Consider the following 17,470-nt stretch of genomic DNA (forward strand, 5'->3'; position numbering starts at 1 on the left):
CAAGAGGATCAAAGGGCTCAAACAGATGCCATATGCTGCCCGGTTAAAGAAACTCCAGCTCTACTCAGTGGCATACTGCCTGCTCAAAGGCAACCTGTGCCTGACATATAAAGCCATGTCCAACCCAGAATTAAGAGACATGCTGCACCTCAAAAAATCCAAATCCCATCGAGCTACACGCTCGAGAGACTTGAACCTCAGCACTGAAATAAATAGGACATGCTGGAGGGACAGATTCATAACCCAGAGGCTCCCTTCACTCTGGAATAAAATCCCAGTCCAGGTTAGGCAGAGTCCCTCACTGACTCTCTTCAAGAGGAATCTTGATGAGTGGATGGGAGATCGTAGGTTTACCCCGGGTATCACTTCTGTGTCACTGTTAGACAGAGGCACAGTATACTAACCTAGAAAAAGGGCATAGCAAAATTAATTTAAAATGGGGGGCGAAAGCCAAACATACTCTGGCTAGGCTTATAAATGCCCTAAGGCAGATAGCCTAGTATGAACCTATGAACCTACGAACCTATAAGAAATAACAGGATCTGAAAGCACAACATTTTGAAATGTGGAACCTTTTAAGAAAATATTTTAAATGGTGAGGTCTAGCACAGATCTCTTTGTCCCATCTCTTTTTGCCACCAGAAAAATCATTGAATATAATCCTTTGCCCTTTGGTCTACAGGAACTAGTTCTGCAGCTCCCTGTGATCACATTTGTTCCAGAATTGGAAAAACAGGGCAATTTATTTTACTGGGCAAGAAGGCTTTTCCGTTCTTTTTGAGCCTCCTTGTCATTGCTTCTTTTAAAAAAAACTGTTCAAAAGCAGCTTGCTGCTTAAAATGCTTAATGAAGAAGGGAGCTGTGAAAATGTAGGTTTGCCTTAGAAAATGAAGGCTGAATGATTTAGTCTACAATCTTTATGGAGATTTTGAGATTGCAACCAAACAAATCTTCTCATGACTGACCCTGAACAGAAGACCTGGAGATGGAATCTGCAGTACTATAAGAACATTTTTAGACATATTTAATTACATGAGAAATAGATACTCAAGAAGTATTCAAAGATCTTTTCCTCTCAAAAGAACAAAAGATAAGCTGACTTTTGCATGTTCTCAAAAGACAGAAGTAAAAACTTTAACACATGAGCCTGGTAGTTTAACATTTTAAAAAAGACAGAAGTAAAAACTTTAACACACGAGCCTGGTAGTTTAACATTTTAAAAAAGGCAGAAGTAAAAACTTTAACACACGAGCCTGGTAGTTTAACATTTTAAAAATGACAGAAGTAAAATCTTTAACACATGAGCCTGGTAGTTTAACATTTTAAAAAAGGCAGAAGTAAAAACTTTAACACACGAGCCTGGTAGTTTAACATTTTAAAATGACAGAAGTAAAATCTTTAACACATGAGCCTGGTAGTTTAACATTTTAAAAAAGGCAGAAGTAAAAACTTTAACACACGAGCCTGGTAGTTTAACATTTTAAAAATGACAGAAGTAAAATCTTTAACACATGAGCCTGGTAGTTTAACATTTTAAAAAAGGCAGAAGTAAAAACTTTAACACACGAGCCTGGTAGTTTAACATTTTAAAAATGACAGAAGTAAAATCTTTAACACACGAGCCTGGTAGTTTAACATTTTAAAAAAGACAGAAGTAAAAACTTTAACACACGAGCCTGGTAGTTTAACATTTTAAAAATGACAGAAGTAAAATCTTTAACACATGAGCCTGGTAGTTTAACATTTTAAAAAAGGCAGAAGTAAAAACTTTAACACACGAGCCTGGTAGTTTAACATTTTAAAAATGACAGAAGTAAAATCTTTAACACACGAGCCTGGTAGTTTAACATTTTAAAAATGACAGAAGTAAAAACTTTAACACACGAGCCTGGTAGTTTAACATTTTAAATGTTAAAGTGGCAGAAGAATGTGCACTTGCTTCCCAAATGTGTCTAAAGCTTGTCCATCCTTGTTAGATAGCATGGGGGTTAGCACTAATGATTTGTCTAGCAGAAGCAGTTTTGGATAGGGAAGTCACTGCAGGGTCTGCTTTAGGGTTAACAAACAAGTATCTGTGTGTCTGCAGTACCCTATGGCAACAATTAACAGATGCTAATTTGGTATTGTGTTGTTCTGCTACAAAACTTAGTTATGACAAAATTATAATATTCTACAAGAAGTCATAGCATCATTAAATCTAGAATTGCTATTCCGGAATCAAACCCATATCCTTTGTTATACTCTTTAAATATTTTACTAAAATGTTGCTGCAGTACAACTATGCATTCTAATTTTACTCTCTGTACAGCTACTGGTTCATTTTTCTTTTCATCCTTTAATATCTTATACTCATTTCCTTTGATGATGTCTGTCTCACAGAACCCAACTCATTCAATAGCAGCACACACAATTGGCCAGGTTCTGATACTACCTGTTGGCTGCTGTTTTCCACTCTTCAAGTGAGAACAGAGGTACTGCGATCCTATATAAGCATGCCTCTGCTTCTTTAGTCATAGATCACACATCTGGGGAGTCCTGTGAGTCAGATGCTGCAGTGAAGTCCTACATTTGGAGAATCCTTTTAGTCAATCACTGCAATAAAGCCCTACCATCATGAAATGTAGGCAACTGCAATCTCAGTTTATTTATATTTTGAAATATTAGCAATACCTAATAATAATAATAATAATAATAATAATAATAATAATAATAATAATAACACCTATTTGTTAACCAGGTAGGCCCTCTGGACACAAGTCCATTTTTAGGTGGATCCAGGAGCAAAGTCTGGCTAAGTGACTTGCTCAAGGTCACAGCAGGCAACAAAAAATGTCCCATAGGGAATTCAGTTTATAACCTTAGCCTTTTCACTAACTGCTAGCTGATTTGTCAAAGCATAATGTTTAATGCCACCTTCATTCAACTTTGCTTAGGAAAATCTAATACTTGAAGGAGATATAATTCCATATGATGTTCCTTAGACACCACTGTCTGAAATGGCCAAGACTTTCAGTGTCTACAGGATTCTTTCAGAAACACTTCAGGAGGAGGACCTTCAAGATCTGGGATTATAAACTATTATGCGATAATTTTCTATCATCTCACACAGGCATGGTCACATAGTGCCATTGACAGAATTCTCATATCAAAACCTCTATCTGAGTCAATGGCTAACTTTCGGGCATTACTATCTGCATTTCTCCGTACACTATTTCCTATTCTCCAAATGCACAGATCATTATCCCTACTCCCTCCAGTTTATTACCTGTTTGCCACAAATATCTTTATCCCTGGAGTTCAGCAAAATCTGGAAAAGGTATTAAACATTATTTACAGATGCTGTCTGTAAAAGTGAAATATCTTTAGCCATGCACTGGAATGGGTCTACATCTATAGACTGAATTAACACTTACCCGAATTTCAAATAACTGAGATGACAACACCAAACTTTCATAAAACCAAAACTGCACATTACCAAAACTTTTTATAGGGAATGGAGACACTTGGCCAACACAGGGAAATTTGCCCTTTTCCCCACTGTAGTGGGATCCCGGGGTTTGTATATTTAGTTACGGGGTGTGGCAGCCCAGCCCCCTACCTGGGTGGATTTAACATACTGCAGTGTGCTTTTTGGTTCAATGTTGGCCAAGTGTCACTGTTCCTTGTAAAAAAATTTGGTAGTATGCAGTTTTGATTCTGAAAATTTGATGATGTCATCTCAGTAAACTGAAATTTGGGTAAGTGTAAACTTGGTCTATAGAAGTAGATCCACTGGAACACCTATAATTGTTATCTGAGAGCTCACATACACCTGTGGGCCAAACTCCTTTGGCACACTTTGAATAAAAGTATATATATATATATATATATATATATATATATATATATATATATATATATATATATATATATATATATATATATATATATATATATATATATATATGGGTCAACTTTGAGTGATCGAAATTTCAAAACTTCGAATCTCATAAGGCCGGGACCATATGATCGAAGTTTTGTAACTTCAAACATTCAAAAAAAAATTTAAGACACATTTATGCAGGGGGGCAAGGCCCACACACCCCCACTATTAAAATATACCAACTCTGGTATCGCACTACAGCACGGAAAAGGGAATATTCCCATTTTGCACTGTAAAGAGATCTGCATTTAAGTGTTCTAAGTTTTAAAACTTCAATCATATGGTTTCGGCCATATGAAATTCGAAGTTTTGAAACTTTGATCACTTAAATGGAACCTAAATATATATATATATATATATATATATATATATATATATATATATATATATATATATATATATATGTGTGTGTGTGTGTGTGTGTGTGTGTGTGTGTGTGTGTGTGTGTGTGTGTATTTCAGACCCTGGGCCTATGCACTCTCTTCACTAATCCGTTCAAAGTTACCTTCAAGCCAGATTAACTCAACTTTTGATTAATGACTGAAAGTGCTGTTCAGAAATACTGCTGATGCAAAATTGACATGCGTCACTAAAAACTACAGTTACCTAGTCTATCACCTAAAAAAGCTGAAGGCCTTCACCAGAAAGCAGTTATTGTAATTTCCTACTTTTGACAGGTAATCACCCTTTACTCAACCTGGCAATTGGGGGTAGGGGGTTGGCATACCTCACAGACATGCATTAGAGAGTTTGCAATTAACTAGCCTTAAAATGGTCCACATGGGTATTTACCTATGTACCTATGAACCTATGAACATATGAACTCAGCTCTCATTAGGCCAGTCATTAAATATAATCCACCCATTGCCACGTATGTGTCCAGACACATGCAGCAACTGTAATGCCCACACTGATACCTTACTAAAAGGATACAAAGCTTAAGCAGCATGTCCTACATGAACTGACTCAAAGCCATATCATTATCCTCAATATCTTACAGATTGCTAAGTGGTGACAAGGTATCCTCGTATCCAATACTAATGAATTTACTGCACATCAACAAGTCAGTTGGCATCAGAAGTACTCAGTCTAGGCATCTAAACCTCTTGTAAATGGTTTGGATGGACAGATATATCTGAGAAGATACCACTGTTTTGAAACAGGCTCCCCATTCACATAAAACAAAGTTCATCCCTGTCCATATTCAAACACAGCTTGGCTCTATGGACAGGAAACAGAATATTTGCCCCAGACTGCCCCCTGTACTACTAATGGAAAGTGGCAGGTCCTATTTGCTTTATTCCATTAATGGGTCCCCTCAAATTGTCTATGATATGATCTCAGTTATTCTCACTAGGGGTAATGTTTAATTATCGACCATGCGATGGGTAAGGCCAATCTGTAAACAAATGGGACAGGTTAATTTGAACACAGAAATGGATATTAGGCTTAAAATAGCCCATCAGAGCAGCTAGCCTTACATACCAGTGAACCTATGAACCTATCAATCTGTATTCTGGGCATCCTGTGTACCTTCTAGAAACACTACAAAAGTGTTAGCCTTATCCAGGTGCCACCCTCAGCAAGCTATTTATTAACTAGCCTATAACACTCAAGGATAATTTCCACCATCATAAATCCAACAATCATGCTTGTGCACCCAGCTTTCTAAGAAAAAGAAGTGCAGGAACCCCCCCATGACAAATTTTCAACTATATAGACGCTTGACTCAAACATACCTTTAAGTTGTCTCTGTTTTGGAGGAAAATTCCTAATTCAGACATGTTTACCTGATATATTTATTTTGGAGGTATGGCCCTATTGTCAGACTTGATTTTTCCTCTCACACAATTTTCTGAATTCCTGCTTATCACACATAACCTTTTAAAGCTGTCTAGTACACAGAAAACCACATTGCATGACAAACACATTAATAGCACCAATACTATAAATAAAAAGGAGATACATCTTACATCACTCTTTTATAGAGGCAAAATAATGACCCTGAGTGGCAGAATTTTGCAATTCAGGTCACTAAGGTCTACAGATTTTACACTGTCTCTTTTATAATGTGCTTATATTTCTGAGCATTTTTGTCACTCTGTTTTTAAACTTTCATTTCAGAGTCGTATCCTGCATTCCCACAGGAATCGGGAAGAGTTATGTGTTGTTTGTTATTCAAATGTTATGCTAATTAGATGTCCAGATTTTTGGCTGGATGTTCCCATTGTTCAAGGGCCTTTGTTCTTCTTTTCAATGTCTAAAGGTTGCGAGATATGGACTCAGATATTCTTCTAAAAGAACTATAAAAATGGCTTCCAAGTCAAAATCGGTCTTAGTCAAAATTTTCCTTACTCTCTTAAAATCTAAATAGATCACAGCCTCTAGTAGATAGACCTGCACAATTTAATCCTGAAGCCAGCAATGGACCCTACGTTTGTGACCTCTTATCTGCCCATTTGTATGTCAAATATAGAGTACAAGTTATAAAAGGTTTTACAAGCCATTAGACTTTAATAACACCTCATGTCCACTATCATGCAAGGGACCAAACTTGTACCCTTAGAAATAGATCTACATTTGACAGACTCAACACTGCATTAATAGCCTGGTAGCAGAAACAAGCATTTTCTACCAACTCTGTTTATAATTTTAGATTTAATAAAACATTTGATAGTATTCAATATATTTCCATATTTAGTGTCTTGTTATATTTACAATCTCCCCATTTAATATCAATTAAATAAATGAATGGCAAAGCCATGGTGGCACTAAAATTCAACAATTTGTCAAGTTCATTACCTTTATATAATGGAAACTATCAGGGGTGTCTTATTTCACCCCTCAGATTTGTTATGGACAATGAACTTTTGATGCAGACCATTAAAGATTTCTCATCCTCATGTTTGGTGGGAAATGGCCATCCCATTATAAATGTAGCACTATATGTTAATGTCTTTTCAATCAGACTTTATTTTAATTTTTGAAATCACCAGACACTTTCAGACATTCTCTGTGTATTCGAAAAAATTGAAAAAAATGCAGTGAATGGTTCTGATGTCAAAGGAGTCATCCCATAATTTATTGGGACGACAAAGTCACATCTTGAAGTACAGATGGTGTCCATCTTAGAAGGCACATATGCAGCCAATATCAATCAGTTATATAATATTATAGACATTGGATATCTGTATTAATAACTAATTCCTTCTTCCAACAGTGGAATGCCTGCTCTCCCTTACAATTATGCTATATTCTAAAGTACTGCATATCTTGCAGGTGCTTGCCATTTTAGCCACCAAAGACCATGCTTAAAATGTAGCATAGGATAATAACTGAGTACTTTCCCCCCTCATTATGTGCTAAGAAAAGAAAAGAGATATGAGTTTAACCAAATTAGAAATTACTTGAGCCTCATTTGCTGAACCGCCAGTCCATTGTCTATCTCTGCTCTAGACATGAACTTCAGTGGAACATGCATCTGGATAAGCCATTAACAGAAAGGAAAGACAAGTACAACTGTTTACTTCCCCTTCTCATGGAGTAAGACTCATACAGATATTTCCTGAATATGATGTAACAAAAAAAGATCATCCTTAGCTCTTTTTCCAGATTTCGTGTCTTTAGTGCTGCATTCATTCTCTTCCTTTGACTATTTCTGTTCTTCCTTGTTTTACACACCTAAGATCTTTTTAGCATTAAGCTTAGACTTGGGAGGTGAGCTAAAAGTGACGACTACATTTATATAATGGAAGGGCTGGGAATTTTGATAAGGCAGGTAATTTTGCATTATGTATTAATATCACTACCCATGTTACTTACCACTTTTTGAACATGCTAAATCATGCTGTCCTCATTAACTTTGATTCAGAAGTTGCATATGACTTCTGTTGTGATCCTGGAACAGCAATCACAATCCACAGAGTTTAATAGGCAAGCAGGTAATAGAAGTACATTACCAGACCTTTCTTCTGTATTACCCACATACGGCATACATCCTAGGAGAATTTGGTATCACCAATCAGGGAGGAACGTGGAATACCCAGAAAACATATACTTGAACACAGAGGGGACACGGAGACACTGCACAGAAGCATTCCCCAGTAAGAAATGAATCAGAGAACCTCTTGGATTAGGTCGACAAAATTGCCCATAATGCCACTGGATCACTCAGTGTTGTACAGTACATAAATACAGAAGCCAGAAATAGCACAAAACACTGGACATGAATCAATTTAAATAAGCAGTTTTATTTCTTAAGTAGCATTTGTATTTCCTATTGTTTAAAAGGGAATCCTACAGACTAAACATTTGTGTTGAAGACGTACCAGACAAGGATTAGGACCATAGATTATACCAGTTCTAATACAACACCTAGTACAATGTGTTTGGGTATGCAAGCTCACTCTGAAAATGTCTCAACTCTGTAACAGTTGCTGCAGCTTCTTCTTGGTACCCTTTCAGAACATTGCTGGAAAGCTCATAAAATCTTATCAGTTACCTGTCTCACTGAGGATCATAACGCTCTGGTAAAGAATGTTCAGAATTTAGCCTCCTCCTTTCCTGTGTGGGAATTATATGACTGGAAAGTTCAGTGCTATGATTTTTATATGATCCACGAGGTTCATGATGTTTCCCAAGTCAGATCCATTTGCTGCAGATGTCAGAAAGGGAAATGATAACATGGGACCACATCATGTATGATTGTCCCAACATTCTAGAGAACATAAAAGGGATCAAAAGATGTCCAAAAAAACTTTGAGAAGACAACTTCTCTAAAAACAATCTTTAAACTAAATACAACATCCAGCTGAAGCAATCCCCCACATTTTTTTTTTTTTGCTTTTGTTTATTGGGTTTGTATGACCTCCCCACGAGTCGAGTGGCGTTCCGAAAAAGATGCGTGAATGGGCGTGCCTTCATTGAAGGCTGGGCATCGAGCTGGCAACTTGGCACCGTGAAAATCTACTGCCAATCATTAGCGGACCGGAGTTCCACTGTGGCGACCCCTAACCAGGAAAAAGCCGAAAGACAACATTGGGTTTGTATGACTAGTCAAGAATTCTGCCTGCTGACACTGAATCTACTGAAGCATATGTATTCTACTGATATACAATGATGGCATTCTATTTAGGCCTTATAAACTCCTGTAGACTGTCTTGCAGGTAACTCTTGTTGGATTACAATGTGAGAGTACTTTCCAGATAGTACTTCATTTTTTCTTTGCTTCCTCTTCTTCTATACTTGTAGCAACACAAGGTGATGAGTGAAAATCAATATACTAAATATTTATTTATTTATTTATTCGTACTTGCAAATCTGGGATAGAGCGCTAATCCACACTAGCCATTTTTAGGGTACAGACCAATAAGACAGGCAGAGGTAAATGCTAACAGACACTGCCAATTACATAACGTTAGTAATTAACTAACATTAGAACTCTTCCTTTAAAAATAGTTCCATATGTAATATATATATATATATATATATATATATATATATATATATCTATATATATTCAATGAAAAAGGTTGAGCAGAACGAAGGAAGAGTATAATAAAATGGGAAGGGGGAATATGGGAAGCGGAAAATAAAGCAGGGTGTAAGGGTGGAAAATTTGAGACATAAAATAAGAAGTGAGAGTAGAGGAAGGTGTTTAAGTGAAGAGTTATGTTACTGCCAAAGAATGGAAGCAGTTGCAAGTTACAGAGATAAAATGATGTTTGAGAGGGGGAGGGGGTTAAGAGTTGTGAATGGTTTGAATTTCATCTTTTTGTTCCTTTTTGCATGCCTTCTAACTGAGTTTTAGCTGTTTGGCTGTACCAATTAACCCTGAATGTTGCTGGTACTAATGCTATTGTCCCCTAAGGCTTGGACCACACTAATGGCATGTTGGGAAGATGAAATGTAACACAGCAGTTGGCAGTGACACATATGTTGTACCACACCCCTGGTGATTATTGTATGCTTTAACTGGTGGAGCTACTATCATCATATGTGTTTCTACACATAAAACAGCTAGCTCTTGTACACCCATTCAATGTTGACATGTTAACAGCAATCTGCCTTTTAATTCTCGAGCCACCTCCGTCACTAGGAATGTATCATATTGCAAGGAGAATCGCTTCCATCTCTCCTAGAGACAGAGAACCAGTAAAACTGCTCCTACTCATTCCCTCCCAGCTTCTCCAGGACTTGTGCTGCTAGTCAAACTTGGGTCAGCGAGTTATAGTCAGGGCTACATTCATCTACACCATGCAGCCTGGGGATTGGTAACTTTCTTATAACTTGGACAATAAAGCTTCCCAAAGTCTAAGACAGATGACTGAAAAGGCATGCTCAGTGTAGTGAAGCATATTGTAAGATTGGCACCTAAGGTTTGGAGACAATAGAGATTGTAGGTTTATACTCTATCAGCTAATCTACCTGAAAAGGCTGTGAAGGGGTACAGGGTAATTTATTTGAAAGAAGTAATTATGATCTTTGTTTTGTGGGAAGTAATTTAGTTTTTGATAGAATATGAGTGCATATAGAAAAGACATGAAACACATTCTATATTATCCTTATGAAGTAATTATAAAATGTAACAGAAATGTATGTGCAGGGTTTATTTTTGTGAACATGGTAGATGGAAAAGGGGTATGGAAGGGTTGGATAAAAAAGAAATAAGAGGGAGAAAGGTTTAGACTGATGTGAAATATGAGTTGCCTTACTAATATGTGGTATGTCAGATATTACTTGGATGAGTTTGAGTGGTTAAGTAGAATACAAAGGCATTGAATGTCAGTGTAACAGCCAGGCATAAAGGGGAAGAGATTGAAAGTTATAGTAAAACACTGCTTACCAGAAATGGTGTGGGGTTATATTGTATTCTGAGTCTTGAAAGTAGTTAACCTACATCAGGTTAGGAAAATGTCCCATAAACATGAAATTTGACTAGCAATGCTATTAACAGCTGTATTTCATGAAGAAGAATGGTTTCCATACTATAATTTTTCAAACACACGGTACAATACAGTAAAGAAGCAGGCCACACCTCCAGTATCATCAGGGGTAAGTCAATCTGTGGACAAAGATCCTGGCTTAAGCCCACTGTCAAGCAATTGACAGTGCAGACGTTGTTTAACTAAAATAAAATGTTGAAAAATACTGTAGCCAGAGTAGTAGATAAACAGTAGTAAATAAATGAGAAAGCCGCAAGTGTCAGCCAGTAAGCATAAGCCATGAGAACTTAGAGGGAAGAGGAAATATGAACGTACTCGGGTTACAGCTAGTATGCTAATATATCAGTGAAGTAGTCACTGCAATACTGCTAAAAGGAAGTCATCACCGGTAAAGCACATAATGGTGTACAAAGTGCAGGCAGGAAGAAGCCGTACCACAGAGACTGGAGTACACACTGCTGTTCCATTGGGGTGGGTTGTTAACACCCCCATGGGAAGTACAGTGTTCCCAAAAGTAGTTTACCTAATATAAAATACAGGTGAAAGTAGAAAGAGCACAGGAGCTGAGATGGTTAAGAAGCCAGTATATTTGTAAGAGTACAACTGGTGAGCAGTTAATATGTCAGTCAACCTTATGCAGCCAATCTTGGGATCTTTACTAAGCAGTGAGAAGAACGCTCAAGAGGACAAACAATGTTTTCCTTACAACAGTAAGAAATGTGCTCATGAAACTGTTACAAATGAATGCATTGTAAATAACATCTACAAATAAACAAAAGACTCTATACACAGCAATTCATCAGCCAATGATACTCACAATGGTAGAATTACAATGCTAATATCTCAACTCCTATATGTAGAAGTAACCTCTGTATAAATTGCAGAAATTTGATGTGCAGTGTGGCTCGGTGCACTTCTTGCTTGCTTCAGCTATAGTATCAGAGGCTTACTGGGTGAAAATTACATGTTTATACAAAGGCATTAGCATGCAAAGGAATAATTCATGAGTAGATGTGAAGAGGATAAACAATAATTAGGGTAGGAGCCACATCTCCAGCATCAATGTGAGTCAGTCACTCAGCACATGACCAGCCTGGCTTGATCCCACCACTGTACAAGTAAGAGCACAGACATTATTTAACAAAACAAAAATGCTCCAATATGAAATATTGTGCCTAGAATCTTAGATAAACAATAGTATGGAACAGTAATGTAGAAGAGATACTAGCTGCCATGAAGCATAGCTCATGGGCAGTACCAAGGAACAGATAGCATGGACATACGCAGCTGAGGGCAAGTCATAAGTTATTATGAAAGACTAAAATATCTGAACTTGTACACTCTCATATAGATATCTAAGAGGAGATCTTATTCAGGTATATAGGGCATTAAGAGACAACTACCTCTGGGAATGTTTGGGGTTATCAAAAAGTACTAGAGAATCATCAGATAGCCTATGTAGAAGATTCTATAGGAATGAGAAGTGCACTAATTGGTTCTCTGACAGAGTAGCAGATGCATGGAACAGGCTACCAAACTAGATTAAAGCAAGCACTAGTTTAGATATTTTTAAGAACAACCTGGACACTTATTAGGGGAACAAGTGTTTTGGTATATTAGCAGGCTAGAAGGGCATTAAAGCACCTGCTTGAAATAATTGTATGTATGTATGTATGTATGTATGTATGTTATGTATAAGGCATTTGTCATTGCAGAAGTGAAGTAGCCACTACAATACATTAAAACGTCATAAGCATAAATAAAGCACACAGTAATGTATAAACAAAATATAGTCTGAACAGAGGCTAGATAGTATGCATTGCATTCTTTGGTGGGTGGGCAGCTATAAGCACAGCAATCTCAAATGTATTTAATTAAGATCAAATGCCAGGCTGGACAAGTATGTACTGTTGTTCTGCTGGTGAATAAGCGGTCAGCACCCTCTTGGGAAGCACATCTATCCCAAAAGTAGTTTAATTAAGATGATATATAGAATGCAAAATATGAAGACAAAAAAGATGGCATGTTTGCTGAATGACATGAAATCACACAATAGGAATGTTGTATCTGGAAGGGTAGAAAGGACAAGAGCTTACTCTCACATGACTAAAAGTATTGTTTAAGACATAGCAGTTTAAACTGAATGAAAAAGAAGCAGCAATTTGCATCTGAGAAGCAAAATACAGGACTAGAAAAACAAAAGTAGAAACTCTGATAATGAAATGTGGTTTAAATAAACAGAAAACATTTATTTAAAGAAATGTACTATGAGGCTATGTATTTATAACAGAAATATTTTAAGACCTTAAATTAATTCATAAAATCTAAGAGGATTCCACTCTTCAGAAAAGATGCAGACACACAAAGTGACACACTCTGTCTGATGGAACAAAGCTGACAGTTATGGCCTGCAAATAGAAATATTACTTCACAGAAAAGGTAGTAAATGACTAGAAGAAATCTTCCTAAAGAGACAATAGAGTCAAAAAGAAGCATTATTCAATAATACACAAGACAGGAATAAAGCAATTCTTGAGCGGGGTAGGGTATAAGAAAACAAATAATTATAGAATTAGAAAACAGATATTGAATTAGGATCAGCAACCTTTCCTACAGATAAAGGAATGGACAGGCAAGGTAAAAAAATGTATGTATCTGCCATCCTACTAAGTGTTTCTGATGTTTTTGTAGGATAATGCAAATCTTTAACTTAAAAGTCAGAATTTGCAACTAAATTAGCTTATTGTCTTCTAATTATGATTTTATTTGCAATGCCAACACTGTTGGCTGATGACAATCTCCATTTCACTTTACTCTTTGCCCAGCTATTACAGCAGAGATGAGACTAATGGGGCCCACAATGTTTAGGCATAACAACATTCTCTCTTCATATTGCTTTGCAAAGGTTTGATGTCTTGTTATACTTATTAATCTTTCATTTATCCCTTGCAAATAGTATAAGCTATACTTAGCAGAGTGAAGTTACACCTGACCTAAAGCACAATTTGATTAACATTTATTATTTTATTCCTACATTATTTTGTGTGTTTCAGATTTCTAACCATACCTTACAATGCAGTCTTTGCATTATTCTGTATTTTTATATATTAATTGACCTTCAAGAAAGCCATACATTGCACAAGAAATCATCCATAAAAATGTTTTTAAATTTATATGATTTTCAGATTTTGTTTGTAAAGTAGGATTAATGACATTCCAAATGCGCACTTCCTGACGGAGTAGATTTAACAACCCTTTCAAAGTTTAGGTTGTCATCAGAAGGGCTGTCATGTCCAATGGTATGAAATGCAAGAAAAGTATAAAGTGAATATGAAATTAATGAAGCCTCAACACATTGCTGCTATAACATCCAAATACTTCATGTTCGCTGATTCTCTTTGATTACAAACAAAACAGACAAACATAAACAGTACTACAAGTCTTTTATTCAATACATGCATGCCATCCTGTCATACTTTACTCTATAAACCTGGTTCTTATTCATTTAATGTACACTTCATTTGCATATCTAATAATCCAAAAAAACAAAAAACAAAAAGAAAGAGTAGTTAATGTTATCCTATGAATACTCAAGGGTTTGCTTCCCTGTTTTATTTTTAACACATCTACAGAAATAAATGTAGGCCTCTAGAAATGAAACTACACTTCTCAGGTATGAACATGTAACCTTTGACCAGCAGGCATAATTAGCAAGGATAATGGCAGTTTGTATCAGGACAGAATTAAACTAGATGTGACATAGTATGGCAATTGTTCTGTAACCTGTAACATTAGTGCTCCTTGAACTGTATCTTTTTTTTCTCATGAGCATCAGCTCTGGATTTAATTAGTTCGATTCACATTCTCCATACATTCTGTGGCGCATACACACACACACACACACACACACACACACACACACACACACACACACACACACACACACACACATATACACACTCTCACACACACACACACACACACACACACACACACACACACACACACACTTGGTCATTGTTAATAATAACTATCTCATCTCTTAAAGATTTCCTCGTGCTATATTTTTTCAACAGTGCATATCTGACTAGGATAATTCGTTCTGTTCATAATGTCTATTGCAAGCACTGCAGATAAATTTTTCATGACCTCTGTATAAACTGGTCCAATATGGAATGTCCATTCTCTCCGCAAATGTCTGCATGCTGAGTTATATCTTGCAAAACACTGAGCTGAGTTACAACAAACATGCTATGAATGAACCATTTCATGAAATGAATATGGTTTAAGACACTCAATGTTATTATTATTGTTTTTATATTTATTTCTATAACATATAAGGCATAAAATGAAACAAACCTCACGACAAATGTAAAAGTAGAGCATGTCTGACATATTTTGAATATATTTCTGGCTGTCTGACTCAGGATGCATTCTTCCAAGAAAAAATAAGGTTTTGGTCCAATAGACAGTTATAGAAATCTTTCTAGAATGCTATAGAGCAGAACTGATATTGACAGAAAAAACAGTGTCTAGGCGTCAGTGGTCACAGAGAGAGTAACGCGTATGTGATAAAAAGGAAGCTAATTAGCATACAAGTTACATTTAAAAAGTGTCTATTAAAAAAGATAATAAGCACCAAAGTGTATACTGAATTTGGATAATAAGTAATTCAGTTTTTAAATTGATGAATATTAACATATTTTACCACCTAACATTAACATATAGCCTACATTACTGGATATCAAATGGCAGAAAAGTTTCAGCACCCACTAGAGCATTCAGTGTCCTTAAACATCAGTTTCAGTTATATGTAGCTAACTGAAATTTCTATTTTAAAAGGTTAATCAAATGAAAAAGGAGAAAGACACTGAGTGATTCATGATTAAGCTATCATTATTTACTTTAAATTAATACCATATGAGCACGACAGAGATAAAAGTTTTTTATTATTATCCATATCCATCATTCTGTATATTAAAAGCTCTAAACCTAATACAGATTTTAGCCTTCTGTTTCCTGAGAATTTCTTCCTGTGCCATATTCTTATTCTTTTTAATTTTCAATCTATTCTGAGAAACCAAGATTTAATTAAAACTCTTCAAATATATAAGAGGCTGCATAAAAAGAACAAACTGGCCCAGAAAAATGAGTAATGTAGAATGTTCCCAAATAAAGATAATCCTTTTAGGTGATTGTACAGAGCACTTTAATATTTAATTCATCTAGAAAATGATAATTTTACTAGAATCAGAATAAAAGAGCAATCTATAATTGTGCATTTTGTGCCTAAGGTATTGCATAAAACAGAATTGTGCTAATTAATTTAGTAAAATATAATAATTCCAGTATTAGACATGATAAGCTTTAATGCCATCTAATGGAGAAACTCAGAAATTAATGAACATTTGCAGAGCTAAAGGAAGCAGCTGGCATATTTAGTAAAAATCCCCAGTAAATGACATTAGCTGTTTAAGGCTGTAGAGTCCTCAATTGTCGATGTATAAGATGCTGGCCAAGCAGAACCATTTTGTAAAAATTATTAAAAAATGGGGAAAAAAATCATATCCATGTTCTGTGATACAGAGGGATAAAGTCCTGACCGAGCTGAATCGAGACTGATTAGTAGCTTAGGGAACAAGGGAGGTATGGGCAAGAGATGCATGACGTATGTCAGTGTGCCTACCTGGGAGGGAGGTTTGTAGTGGCTTCTTCCCTTATAATGACCTGGTACACCTCCAAGTACAGGTCCAGGGGACAGGACTGCATGTTGGTCTGCCTATGCCAGTGTGGTAGCCTTTGACCTGGTGTGCCAAGAAACAGAAACACCTCCATATTAGGGGCATAGCCAAGCCCTTTGTGGTAACACAGAACCCACATCACCAGGAGGTGGAGTCAGACTACAAAATTAAAATGGGCTACTTGCTGCCAGGACAGCAACTCTATGACTGACCACATAAAGAATGAATGGGCTGGGAATAGTTGTCAACCCACTAGGAATGAACCAGGCAAAAAGTTCACAGGGAAATGATATATATATATATATATATATATATATATATATATATATATATATATATATATAATCTATCAGACATATCAAAATATTCTAACGCAAAGATAAATATAAGTATTGATGTCTTAACCAGATGGTCACTATAACTTACTTATGTGTAATAACATTCATAAAAATAATTATATGATTAACAGTACTGCATGAGAAATAACATATGATGTCTTCTGAGTTGATCAGTCATAGCATACTGCAAATCTGAATATCATGCAGCCAAGATGATTAAATATAAGCACATTTGTTTATGTATCCATTCTCTGTTTCTGTAAAAAAATACAAATAAAGTATTTTAACCTGTCTGCTTTATTAAACCATGATATAGATTTGTTAACATTCGTACATAATGCCAAAAAAAATCAAAAGAGAGAAAGAGAGTTAAGGAAATACAAAGAAGGAAGAAACCCAAAAATCAGCTAATTTCATGACAGAAGACCAAAATTTGTGATGTATTGAGTATCTGTCAGGTGAGGAGCCACAGAAACATGTTTTTGAAAGAAAAGACACATATTTAAATGTATGTATCAGTAAATT

The sequence above is a fragment of the Protopterus annectens genome, chromosome 4.part0 (genome assembly GCF_019279795.1).
Source record: "Protopterus annectens isolate FY-2018-M chromosome 4.part0, PAN1.0, whole genome shotgun sequence".
Lineage (NCBI taxonomy): Eukaryota > Metazoa > Chordata > Ceratodontiformes > Protopteridae > Protopterus > Protopterus annectens.